The 12967-nt window shown below is 36.2% G+C and overlaps 1 protein-coding gene across 1 annotated transcript in view; it reads right to left on the reverse strand.

Annotated features, from left to right (window-relative positions):
* GPATCH2 (G-patch domain containing 2) overlaps window positions 1-12967 on the reverse strand; it is a 123936-nt gene that overhangs the window by 45772 nt on the left and 65197 nt on the right. The window lies entirely within an intron of this gene.

Here is a 12967-nt window from a genome sequence, read left to right on the forward strand (position 1 = left end):
TTAGGAGAGGGAGAGTCTTCAGTGCAGCTGTCTGAATTGTATTAGGTATGGCAATAAAACAATGGCCAAAATTCTGCTACTTCATTAACAATAATATTTAACAAATTTCATTTAAATGAAACCAAATTTCCCTTAGTAGAATGAGCTGCTAAATAAATTGTGCAGTAATATGCTGCATACAAAAAAAAAAATCTTTATTATATTTTAGCTGTCTGTCTAGATACAAAACTTAGTGCAGCTAGCATTTTGCCCTCAAATAAGTCAACAGGATTATTACTTCAGTAGTGCTGGGACTGTATCCTTATTAGTTAAGAATCTTCTAAAAAGGTGTAATAATGTTTTTACTTGTAAAATTATCAGCAGTAAGTGAAGTTACCCTCACAGTGATATAGACAGGAGGAAGGAGCAGAGCAGTGATTAAGACACCAGCCTTGACCTGGGAGATGCAGGTTCAATTCCTTGCTTTGCTGCAAGATTTGCTGTTTTGACCTTTGGTAAGTTGTTTTATGCAGCTCAGCCCATCATTTGGGAAAAACAAGGAAAACATACATACAAGATCCCTCTTCCTCCAAGTAATCTGTAATAGTTTTACATTATATTACTTCAATGAAGTAAAGAAATGAGAGCAAAGATTGTACCAACAACAAAGGATGTCATCAAAGCATTTGCTTTAAGACTGCTTGAAGTATATTACTGAAGGTGATTTTTATTCCTACTGCCACAGGAGTTATTACAGGAAACAGAAAAATGTCAATATTAAAAGCATTTACGTATATAAGCAGAATTACTCATAACAGAACTCTTTACACATACAAGTCATACTATGACAGCTCATGGCAGTGTAAGCTTGCTCAGAGTGGATTAAAAAACCCATGCACACAACAAAACCCCCATTTTCGCATCACCGCCCAGCTGCAGGAGCAAGCTATGAGTGGCCTCTACTGGCTGACCAAAGGCTACAGAAGTCACTGAGCTTTTGCTACGAGTTACAATTCTGCTTATCAAATGTGTGAAGAAATAATAACAGAAAGGATATGCTTGTCAGTGCTAAGTAATTCACTTACGCTACAGCTAAAACTAAAGGCTGATGAGTGATGAGTTACACAGCAGACAGTGAGAAAAAATACCCTTAATACCAGTGCTGCTAGGATTTGTCAAAATATATACTGTAAACATATACATGCAAAAGTCCATTTTCCAAAAGCTGATAATGGAATTCAGCGGATTATACTGTGCTAGCTCTAAAGGTGGAAACAAACTGGAACCTCAAGTAGTTCATAATTTGTTTATATAAGTTATGTTTTTTGTATGAAGACTGAATTGCTTCAATTATAATATCAATGGTTTGATTTAGGTGCACAATTAGAAAGCCTGTTGTGTCATTTGAGAATGTATGACATCAGCGACTACATAACTATACTAGTCATAGATGTGCAACAAATTTGGCCTTTCCCTTATTTATAAAAACAAAAAAAGAGAATAAAAAATTTTAAAAACTGAAGCACGAAAGTGCATCTATTGCCACAAAGATGATCTTCAATTTGCTTGAAGCACATAAAAATTATATTTTTATTAGGAAAGAGAAACATAAAAAAACCTACTTATGGTTTAAACACCACAATAATTGTGGATAGCAGAACTTGAAGATAGTAAAAGCTGTCCAAAACATGGCAAAAAAATACTCATTATTGTGCTACATCCATATTCAAATTAAAAAAACAATATTAGATGAAAAAAAAAAAAGCTAGCACCACTAGCCAAGAGGTATTTTTTTTTATTTCTCCTTTTCTATAGGAATACGTACCTGATTTGCCATTCTTGCACATTTTAATTGCACCCTATCAAGAAGGATTATTGTCAAACATAAGTGACTACCAATGCCAAAAGGTGATTGCCTTCATAAGCAGCTGTTTGGTGCTCGCACACAACACTGTACTCTGTGTTATTTCCAGCTCCTGTTCTGAATTCTACCCCATTTCAGAGCTCTACCTCATTTCAGAATTCAGTCCCATTATCTCCACTGCTCAAAATTGTTCACAGGGTTATCTAGCTGACATAGGAGATAACCCTCCATCTCAGTAGACACAACTGGGATATGACATGCTGACCCACAGTAAGCCCTGATTATTAGCTTGAAACATACACCATATAAATGGAACTTCGAGCCAAATAATTTGTTTTAAAGTCTTTTCATTTTACTTATACATTAAAACTAATTTTAAACAGGCTGACATCAGTTTCATTTATCTATACAGCCATTAATGTATTTAGACATAGTAATGCTAGATTCTTTACTATTATCAGAAAACAGATGAAAAATACTATGACTAAAATGCAGACTGCAAGTAATACCTTTTTATTTTAAAAAAAAAAAGGATTTTAGTTTAATAAACTATAACTAAATTAAAAACAAATGACCAGTCACTGCAATTGAACAGAACGCCTCATTGTCTGCATTGCACTGAAGCCCACAGCCTTATCTCGCTAAGGAAGGCTCGGAGCAGACAGACGGACAGTGTGGTCCCATCTTTTCTGTCTCATCCTTCCCATACTACTGCAGTTCCAGTGACTGTGATATGCCCAGCAGCAGTGGGCAGAACTGGTCTAGGATCACTCTCCTCTCCCTCTGAGCGGCAGAATGTTTTCCTATTGTAGCACCTACAGTTCTGCACAGTCCTAACGCCTTGAACCAGTCAAGTTTCAATTGCATGAGAACCTCATTACATTTTGTTTTTAAAAGGGGCACCTAATCAGCTATATTACAGCCTGGACAACAAAAAACAGACAATACCTAAGTTATTTTCAGGAGAATGAGATGATAGGAAGACTGAGCATGAGAGGCTGATAGCAACATACCTAAGAGTTTCCCACATGAAGAAAATTTTGGTTTAAAAGGTTACACTTTGGTAAGATTTGGAATAAATTACCTTTCAAAATGCATACAGCTTGATCCATTACAGACCTTATTAAATTTATACATTTGAACTGCAAAAATAAATGCTTGACCCTTTAGGTTAGATGCCATTTAAATAATCAGTGCCAACAAAACAATTTTTCTTCGTTTCAGGTGAAATTCCCCCAAGAAGGGCTCGCACAAGTGGTGAAACAGCAGGAAAAAGGCTTTAGGGGAGTTTCAGGTATAAAGTTGGCCAGTTTCACTGTTGACAGTATTGTACACAGATGACACTTTCAATTATTCTGAGCTTGCCTGTACACAAATGTTTTACACCCTGCAAGCTTACATGACTGGCAGATTTTAGAAATCCTTTGGTATTTACCACTTTCTCTGCCATCTGAACTTCTAACGTATAACTATAACCACTGTTTCAAATTGCAAATGCCAGTAGAGATGAACAGGAGAGACAAGCAGGAAGCTCAGAAATCAACTTTTCATTTGGGCATTTTTAAGGTCAAGCTAAATCCAGGCTTAAGATTTTTTTTTTTTTTTTCAGTTTTCTCCCTAAGCAAAACGATCTAGAAATAAAATACATTTTAAAATACATCACAATAAATACAATTTTTCTTAGCAAGACATTCTCAAGCTTTTCCATCATCTTGCCTTCAAATATCAAATGTAAATAATTCATGACTTCTATTACAGAAGGAATTGAAACAAGTAGGTTCTAATAGGGGGGAAAAAAAAAAAATCAAAAGTGGGAATTCCACTCATACATTTTAAAAGAGACTGTCTAGCTTGTTAGGCTTAACAGCAGTCCCACACTGGGATATCAACACTTAGATAAGGTAGCATTGCATTTCAAAACTTCTAACATAATGCAGATACCAAAGATGTAGCCCATCACAAGCTCATGGATGGACTGTGCAAAATCATGAACTTCAGTTTAAAAACTAAACTGTATTATCTTACTCCCAAATACCTCCTCATCAGTAAGAGTGCTCCGAGGTTCTCTTTGTATGGTATCAAGCCCTACCTAATAGAAAACATCACAGTACGCTCTTAAGAGTGAGCCTACTGTTCCTTACAGTAATTTAACTTGTATTGCATTAAAATGATAGCGATCCCAAAATGCTAAATCATAAAGGAATGGGAAGTCTGTGTCCTAGGAGCAGAACGCTGCTTGTATCTGCTAAATGAAGGTTTCAGGCTCAGTACCTTTTATTTAGCTGCTGAAGCAATGCTATGCTGATGGGCTGTTCCATTCCCTACCAAATACCCGAGGGCGCTCAGCACAGTGACCATGTGTCAACAATGTGCCCTTGTGGCCAAGAAGGCAAATGGTACCTGGGGTGCATTAGGAAGAACATGACCAGTAATTCAAGGGAGGTTGTCCTCCCCCTCTGCTCTGCCCTGGTGAGGCCGCATCTGCAGTACTGCGTCCAGATCTGGGCTCCTCAGTTTAAGAAGAACAAGGAGGGAGTCCAGTGGTGGGCTACGAAGATGGTTAGGAGTCTGGAGCATCTTTCTTATGAAGAGAGACTGAGAGAGCTGGGTCTGTTCAGCCTGGAGAAGAGAAGCTGAGAGGGGATCTCATCAATGTTTATAAATATCTCCAGGGTGGGTGTCAAGAGGATGGGACCAGACCCATTTCAGTGGTGCCCAATGATAGGATGAGGGGCAACGGGCACAGACTGACGCACAGGAGGCTCCATCTGAATGAGGAAAAATTCTTTACTTTGCAGATGCCACAACACTGGAACAGGCTGCCCAGAGAGATTGTGGAGTCTCCTTGTCTGGAGACATTCAAAACCCACCTGGAAACATTCCTGTGAGATCTGCTCTGGGTGAACCTGCTTTAGCAGGTGGGTTGGACTAGATGATCTCCAGAGGTCCCTTCCAACCCCAACCGGTCTGTGAAGAATCAGACGTATTAGGCCTGGTTTGCTTTGCAAGCAGGTTTAACGCTAGAAAGCATGGTAGGATCCCAACTGTTGATAAGATTCCCAGATTTCTCCCAGAAAAATGAAAATTGCTGGTCAAGAGAACGCTCATCTATTTAGTTATTAACTGAACCCTAACAGGGTAAATATGACATTCCACAAAGTTAACTGGAAACTGTAAGTTTAAGAAGAGCAGATAAACAACTCAAGTCATGGGAAAACAAAATATAAACAGGCCTCCTGTAACTTTGGCTGAATCTCTTAAAAAATTGTATTTAATTGCAGCATTCAAGAAATTGCATGTATTGGCAAAAAGCGCTGTTCTACAGCGCTAAATTGTGCAGGTAGCCAAGAAAAAAAATATATGGAAACAGCCATTTGAATTTGACACTATGACCCACAGATACTTAAGTAGCAGAAAACAAAATACATTTTGAGGGTTTCTGTATTAATTCTAAAATCATAAATATATAGTGATATATTAATTAGGAGGAATGTTGTTGGCAAGAGATAGATGTTCACTGAAAAGGTGCTATAAATGCCATGAAATATTTGGGAACTTTGTCAGGTTCTTCCCGCATATAACCACATGCTGAGGTAAATAATCAATTGAACAAAGAAAACTTAGAGAAAATTCTGGAAAGTTATCAAAGCAGTACTTATTAAAAAAGGAACAATTCAGCTTACTATAAAATCAGAGATCATCTGTCCAATATTGGAACGAAAGATGGTATCCAGTGAGGGAATGCCTCTTTCTCCAGGTGGGAGAAAAAATAGTACTGGTTACACGGTTCAAGATACCTTCTTGGAAAAACAACGGATACAACAATCTTTATTTAAAAAAAAAAAAAAAAAAAAGGCTTTGCAACTCTGAAATTGATTGATGCAGGCATACTTGCCCTACTCCAGCTTTGCCTTGCTCATCCTTAACCCCAACTAAACCAGGTTCAAACAATATGAAGTGGCCTGAGCCTGGAAAGTTTCGTATTTGCCTAATTTGAAACACAAAGAAATGCTGGTGTCAGCATAAAGAGCGGTGGGTAAATTCCTATTCCCATGAAACCTTTTCAGAAATATCTTGATTTCAGCCCACTACAGGAATTCATTTTTATTTCTCACTTTTACTTGCAGACCTGTGAGATCTGCTTTGGAAGCTTCTGCTCTAACCAAAGACCTACTTACTTCCATCGCAAGATTTGGGGAAAGAACTATGTTTTTCATTCATTCAAAGTGAAAGCCCATCACCTCCAGAAGCTTTCATACCAAATGACTTAAGACAGATTTTATGGCTCAAATTAACAAAAGTATATTTTCCATTTGTATCTTAAAGTTTCTGAAGTTATTTCCTATAATTTTTTATGGTCCACCATTATAGAACCATTTTGCCCTGATGAATGATGCCTTTCTTATTGTGGGACTTTTTGATACCCATTGAGGTATCAAAATCCTTTGAATGGACTTATTCATCTTCAGATAAGATGCTAGTTTACCATGTGCAAGACTATTTCTAGTGAAAGGCAACATAAGTGAACACCACAATGCAGTGCTCTCAATTGAGTCAAGAATAAAGTAACATTGTATTTTGTTAAACCTAAATATTTGCATAATTTCTGCCATTTAAAAATATTTAAGGAGAATACCATCTCCAATGTTTAGTTTTAGAAGTCAAAAAGTAAACATATAAACAGAAAATAGCAGGGGAAAAATGCTTGACACCTGAAAACAGATATGACATGCTTCCAGATCATCCTTAGGTAACTGGAGAAATCTCTTATTCACCACACCACCAGGCTTAACATTTTAAAATTTACAAGACTTAGGAAGGGGAACAAGTTGTGGGAAGACCAAGGGATTCTGTTTTGACTCTGTAGGTATATCCGTATTAACGCAGTTTTTCAAAATATATTATGCTTGGAAATCACTATGGTTTAAATAAAGGAGCTACTTCTTAAATCCAAACACTTCAGTGTCTGTTCTCCTTCCATCTGACATCAGAGTCAACCAATGAATGCCTCCATGCCAAAAGAACAGATGCTACATCTTCTCTATATGAATAACATTTTCTTCCCAATGTGCTTTAGGATTCTGATCTACACAGAAACAATCGCCCTTTTTTGCATTCTCATTCACAAAGGCTATTTATGCCTTTGGTTTCTATTAAAAGATATTTCTTTTTTAAACCAGGTACCATAATGTGAGAGATCTATGGCAGGGTTTCAAAATCACTGCTAAAGAAACTAATTAAAATATCACAAATATGGAACCTCAGTAAAATACCGGAGACTTAGGATTGGTGTTAGTTCCCATTTGCCCCACAGTTTAATACAATTCTGGAAAGCAGTTCCTAAAAGTTTGTTTTCACAGTTCCTCAGGAATCCTCATTAAGTAAACAACTAATAAGGTTTGAGCTGAAAATCTTACTCCTAATACAATGGAGCTCTTTTCTTATAAGTTTGGAATAAATTTCTTCACATAGCAAAAGCATAAACCTGCAGACAATGCTGCAGACAACAAAATGTGTGGCAGACTAAAGAGACCTGGCAAAACCCAACAAAAGCCCCCAGTAATCCCCCAAAGCTGCAGCCATTCATTTTAATGGAGCACTTTGTTTCTCACTACATGTCTAAAAAGGGAATAAACACTGTAGACATGACAGTATCCTCCACAATTGTTTTCAAAGTTTGCTGACTTCAGAACCCATAAAACTTTAGGCTGACTAGGACGGGATGTACCTACCACCCTTCACGTGCCGTAAACCAGTCTGCATTGGCTACTGAATCATCACCTGCATTCAGCTCATCCAAGTGAAGAACCAGAGTTCAAAACATGAAGTTTTAAAGATGCCACACAGCAGCAGAACAACAGGATGGGTAATGTTTAAGATGTTTGAAAGTGGAAAGCCCTAGGAACCCTAAAGAGCAATGGCATTTTTACTTAATATATGATATACACATCTTAAAAGCTGGATTTTACTTAATATACAAAAGATGCATTCCCACTAGGAGTATTTAATTTCTCAGCCATATGACTCAGACATAAATACAGCTTTATGCACCATGGTGCACTATTTGTAGACTTCCTATCAATACATGACAAGCAGATAAGGACATGCATTCTATCTGAATTTAATTACTTTAAGTTTACATAAATATGTTTATCCCAAACCTAAGTGCAAATATATTTAAATAGTAAATTATGTCTCACACATTGACACCTCAGCTGAAGCCTATGAAACTGCCACTTCTGACATTTTAAAGTGTAAGTTGCACTTATGTGACAAAACCCCCACCTTTAGCATTTCACAACAAAGTGAATGCTACTGCAAAGACTCTGTACAGATACATTACTTCCAGCTCTATTAGTTCTAATTTCTTTTACCCTTATTTACTTTTCTGAAGGGACTAGCCTTTCAGTTGGTATAAATAAGCACATTAAATGAGCTACAATTAATTAATTGATAAAGCTACTGTTCTTGTACTAGCTGAGGAGCCAGTTCTAAAATGTACACTCATAAATATTTATGTTTCCAGGACAGTAAACTTCAAATAGACTTGAAAAAGGAAATGTTAAGATCCAGAATACTGTATGTCTTCTTCCATATTGCTAGGCTGTAACATTTGTATTTAACAGTTAATTATCTCATGATGAGAAAAGGTTCATTGGCTTCCATTTTCAAAGTAGTTATATATATTTAAACTATAAATATATTTTGGCTTTTCAGCAAGAGCAGCCTGCTAGATATTCGAAAAAGGCAGCTGCCACGTTGTTCCCTGGGTGCAACACAATGGCAGGTCAAACTTTTGTTCCTCTTGTCCTACAAACAATTTTCAAGCCCACGCTCAATAAATAAATTTGGTCTCAGCACTCCCAATCAGGGCTGCACAATCCCCTCAGTAGCAGACCTATGATAAATGGACTTATTTTCCCAAATCAAACACTTGAATTTAAATTCAGATGAGTTAATGCAAAGGTCAACATTGTAATCAGTTCTTTTGATCTTTATAGAATTTCTAGAGTAATACATAATAAATCTGAAACAAGGCAATTTGCAGCTCTGTATGTGTGGCTGGTAATAAAAATCTTAACGATTAGAGCCTTTATGTACTTAGGGAACGTTTTATAGTAATAGCTATAGTGAGAGCCTCAATGCATGGGGAATGATGGCAATAGATAACAGTGAAAGACATGATTGCTTGATTCTTTATATAGTTTATACAGTATGTATAGATTATACATTATAAATTAAAGCCCAGCATTTCTGAAGAGTCTCCCAATGTTTTTCTAATATCGTATTTTGAATTTGTATCCTCCACAAAATATGGCTTTGATAAAAACTTGTGAATTTAACAAATATCTCATACATTGAGAATTTTATTTTTTCACATTCTAGTATGTTATGCCAGCTAACTGTAAAGAAAAGAAGAAATGAAAATGTTTGTGTGCAAAGTATGTACATATGTGTTGGTGTCTTATTTAGAAAGGAAGATTTTTTTTTTCCTGAAAGCATGTATTTAGAGGTAGAGTACGTCATATCTTTTGTGAACAAAAAACCCCAATTATTAGACAAAACATATTCCAACTGATAACTGGAACATACAATCCTAGAAGTAGACTAAAATGTCAATGGTCATAGAAGGGAATTTGTAAGATCAAAAGGGTAAAAGTATTTTTTTTTTTTTTAAATAAACCCTTAATTTTAAAATTTTGTTGATAATAATAATCAGATAACTACTCAACCACTCAAGCTATAAAAATGTGTTCCTTTTCCAATATTCACAAAATAAGCCATTTAAGAACTGGTGTCAGACAGCATCTTCCATAAATATGCAATTATGTAGTAGAGCAAATATAGGCTATAGTTTAGGAACTGCCAAAAAAATACGTTTCGAGGAAAACTAGGTTTAAGCAACTGTCAGCGATGATGGCACAGGAAGGACCAAGAGTTCATCCACGGAAATAGTGACTGAGGATCCTGCTTGTCAGGGCAGATCAGTTGTCTGCATCTATTCAGTGAAGTTGAGAGACACATAAAATTGATTGTTTACTTTTCCTATTCTCACAGAACACATACACATCTCTTTGCTTTATCTTACTCTAAATTAATTTAGGTGTTAATTATACAAACTAAGTAAACATACCACCACACAGAAGCATTACTGATATTTGAATGGTGTTCATGAAAAAAGTAAGGCTTATTGCTTGGTTTTGGTGAAAGACATAGTTTCTTCCACAATAAATGAAGTACGTGACACTGATCCTCTTGGCATGTTTGGAAGAATGTCTTAAGTCTCATGAACCGAGATAACCCAACTGTTTTAAGGCAAATACACTTGCTGCATCATATAGTGGCTATGAAGTATACCTAAGTCTCAAGAATTCTCTAAAGAATCTGACTTGATACTTCATGACAGGTCTATGACAAGTTTTAATTAGTTAAAAAAAAAAATCAATACATGACCTAGTATATATAAAACTGATTAAAATCACAGCTGATGATCTTCAGAAATGATTATATACAGTGAATCTTCTTCCAATGGACATTCTTAGTGGTACTCCACAGGAGTCTGATAAGCATCCTAAACAGCAAAAAGCTAAGAATGCAAAACTGGAAAAAACAAACAACCAACAAACAAAAAAACCCCTCCAAATACTAAGTCACAGCAGCTAGGATACAGGCAATGTAAAAGCTGCTCATGGCAAGTACACAGAAAGCAGGTTTCACAGCTCTCAAGCTGTCCCTTTGAAAAAGGCTGCTGGTTTTTGGTGATTCTGAACTATTTCATTGAACTCTCATCTCCCCTCCTCAGAACAGTCTGGTTTATCAAAACTGTTCAAGGGGACGGACCGACGTGTTAAACGGTCACAGTAAGGGCCTTCTCCAGGCTTTCACTGCCGTTTCTTATAAAAAGCAGAGGAAGCTGCTTGCTATGAAACAACCGATCATCTCCCAAAGAGGACTCCTTCTGAGAAGACACCACTTGACCAGTGGTGATAGGACTTTGGTTCCTCACATCTGAACTCACACACCATACTACTGGCTCAGTGTGAAGAAGACTGAGGGAAAGCATGGCACGCAGGGCTTCAGAGATGGTAAATTACTATAGAGAAAAGCAAATAAGTTGTCATCTATAATTATTAAAGTAATAAACTCAAGATTGCAGGAAGGTACATTTGGATTAAAGAAGAGAAAAACAACTCATATAGGATAAGACCATGGACCGCTGAGGCAAAGTGCATAGGGAGGCCCTAGGGATGGAGAATCTTCGACTTTATACAAAACCACTCAAGAAATAACTTTGCGGTTTTGAAACAGAAGGTAAGTGACAATATAAACAAGTAAGTATGACTGAAGACCACATCATCATATTGAAGGAATGCTTTTGCTTTCAGTGTTGAAGCAGCAAAAGGCAGCAAGATGAAAGTGTACACAGAGCCAAATGGCAAACGAAAAAACAAACAAAACAAAAACCAAAAAGCAACAAAACACACCACATAAACTCCGCAAAAGCAAAGTGTGAAACTTAAACAACACTTTTAACTCAGATACCTTGCTATACTGGATTGTTGGCGACAAAACCAAATCTGGAATGATCTTAAAGAAAAGTACCTTAAGTTTGAAACAAATTGGGAAATGCAGTGGAAGGATGATACTGCAAAGACATTCAGCTAAGAAAACAATCTTTGTAATCACATTCTAAATGGATATAAACCAGCAAGAATGATTTTGTCAAGGCTAGACAAGGAACTGTAACTGAAAATACAGAAAGATGGGAGCCTGAGCAAAAGCTTGAAACTATATAGAAAGACAAAAAAAGAAAAGTTGTTTCTTAGCAAGAAAGCCAAATAACAAGATTTAGAAAGAAAGCTAAGTCAAAGCTGACACATGCTATTGACCGATATGACAAAAGCTGGGAGTATTCTCCACAGAGATTAAATAAGGGAGTTCCATACATATGCATACACATGAAAAAAAAAAAAAAAAAAAAATGATAGCCCAGACGGGATACTGGAATATTAGAGGTGGGAGACAAAGGACCGTGTGAGGTGGGGATAAAGGCTACTTATAAATAATTTATTGCTATAAAAACTGGTTTTATTTGTGCTTTGCTATAACAATTAATACTAAATTCTTTCTACTATTCCACCTGCTGGTACATCCCTATCCTCTCTTCAGCTATATCATGAGCTATATTTATATTTCTCTCAGACAACTGTTTTGTTATTTCTGTTCAAACTGAGACCACTACAATAGTATATTATAATTTTGCTGTTAAATATATTTATTTTAAACAAAATTGTGTTTCTAGAATGCTAGCTACAAACTGGCTTTCAGCTGGCAGATTAAAGCACTCCCCCCACAACACGCAACTATAATTTAGTAATTAAACACTTTGGTAGTATAATTAGTGCAAACACATAACTTGCAAAGTAAGAAATATAATAATTAAGATGTGCGATTATACAATTATCCTATGTAATTACACAGGCTTTCTAAAAACTTTGCTTGACACGGTGAAAGACCATTTTAAGAGATTCCAGACCCTTTCACAATATATCTTGTGGATTACGTCCAAATAACCAGTTCATATCACAGATTCAAATGATGAAATGTTTTTCCTTTAGAATAAACTGTCTGCAAACAAAACCAGTAGAAATTACAGAACAGCCATGTAATTAAAAATATCAGTAATAACATCCGAGTTAAGAGCCTGAGGTTTACAATGAAACTGGTTTAGATTCTCAAGGCAGTTCCTGGTGTAGAGATCATAGAAACAGAATCATTTGGCTTAGAAAAGACCTTTAAGATCATCAAACCAAATCATTAGGAGGAGTGATATGAGATGCTCATATTATAAAAGATGCTTTCGCTCCACCATATTAAACAAAACCTAAGTTGAGCTGCAAATAGATCTGTACAAAATGGGCTAAACAAGGTACTACCATAACTGTTTCCATCTATTCTTTGGTTAGAATTATTTGCTTTTTCAATATAAGCACTACTGGAACAAAACAAACAAAGCAGGAGAACATCCTGTTTGAAGATTCTTGGATGAGCATGATGGTTATGACATTTCAAAATCCTGAGCAATTTTATGGTATGAAGATCAAGCACAGAGCAGTTAAAAAA

The sequence above is a fragment of the Caloenas nicobarica genome, chromosome 3 (genome assembly GCF_036013445.1).
Source record: "Caloenas nicobarica isolate bCalNic1 chromosome 3, bCalNic1.hap1, whole genome shotgun sequence".
Taxonomy (NCBI): domain Eukaryota; kingdom Metazoa; phylum Chordata; class Aves; order Columbiformes; family Columbidae; genus Caloenas; species Caloenas nicobarica.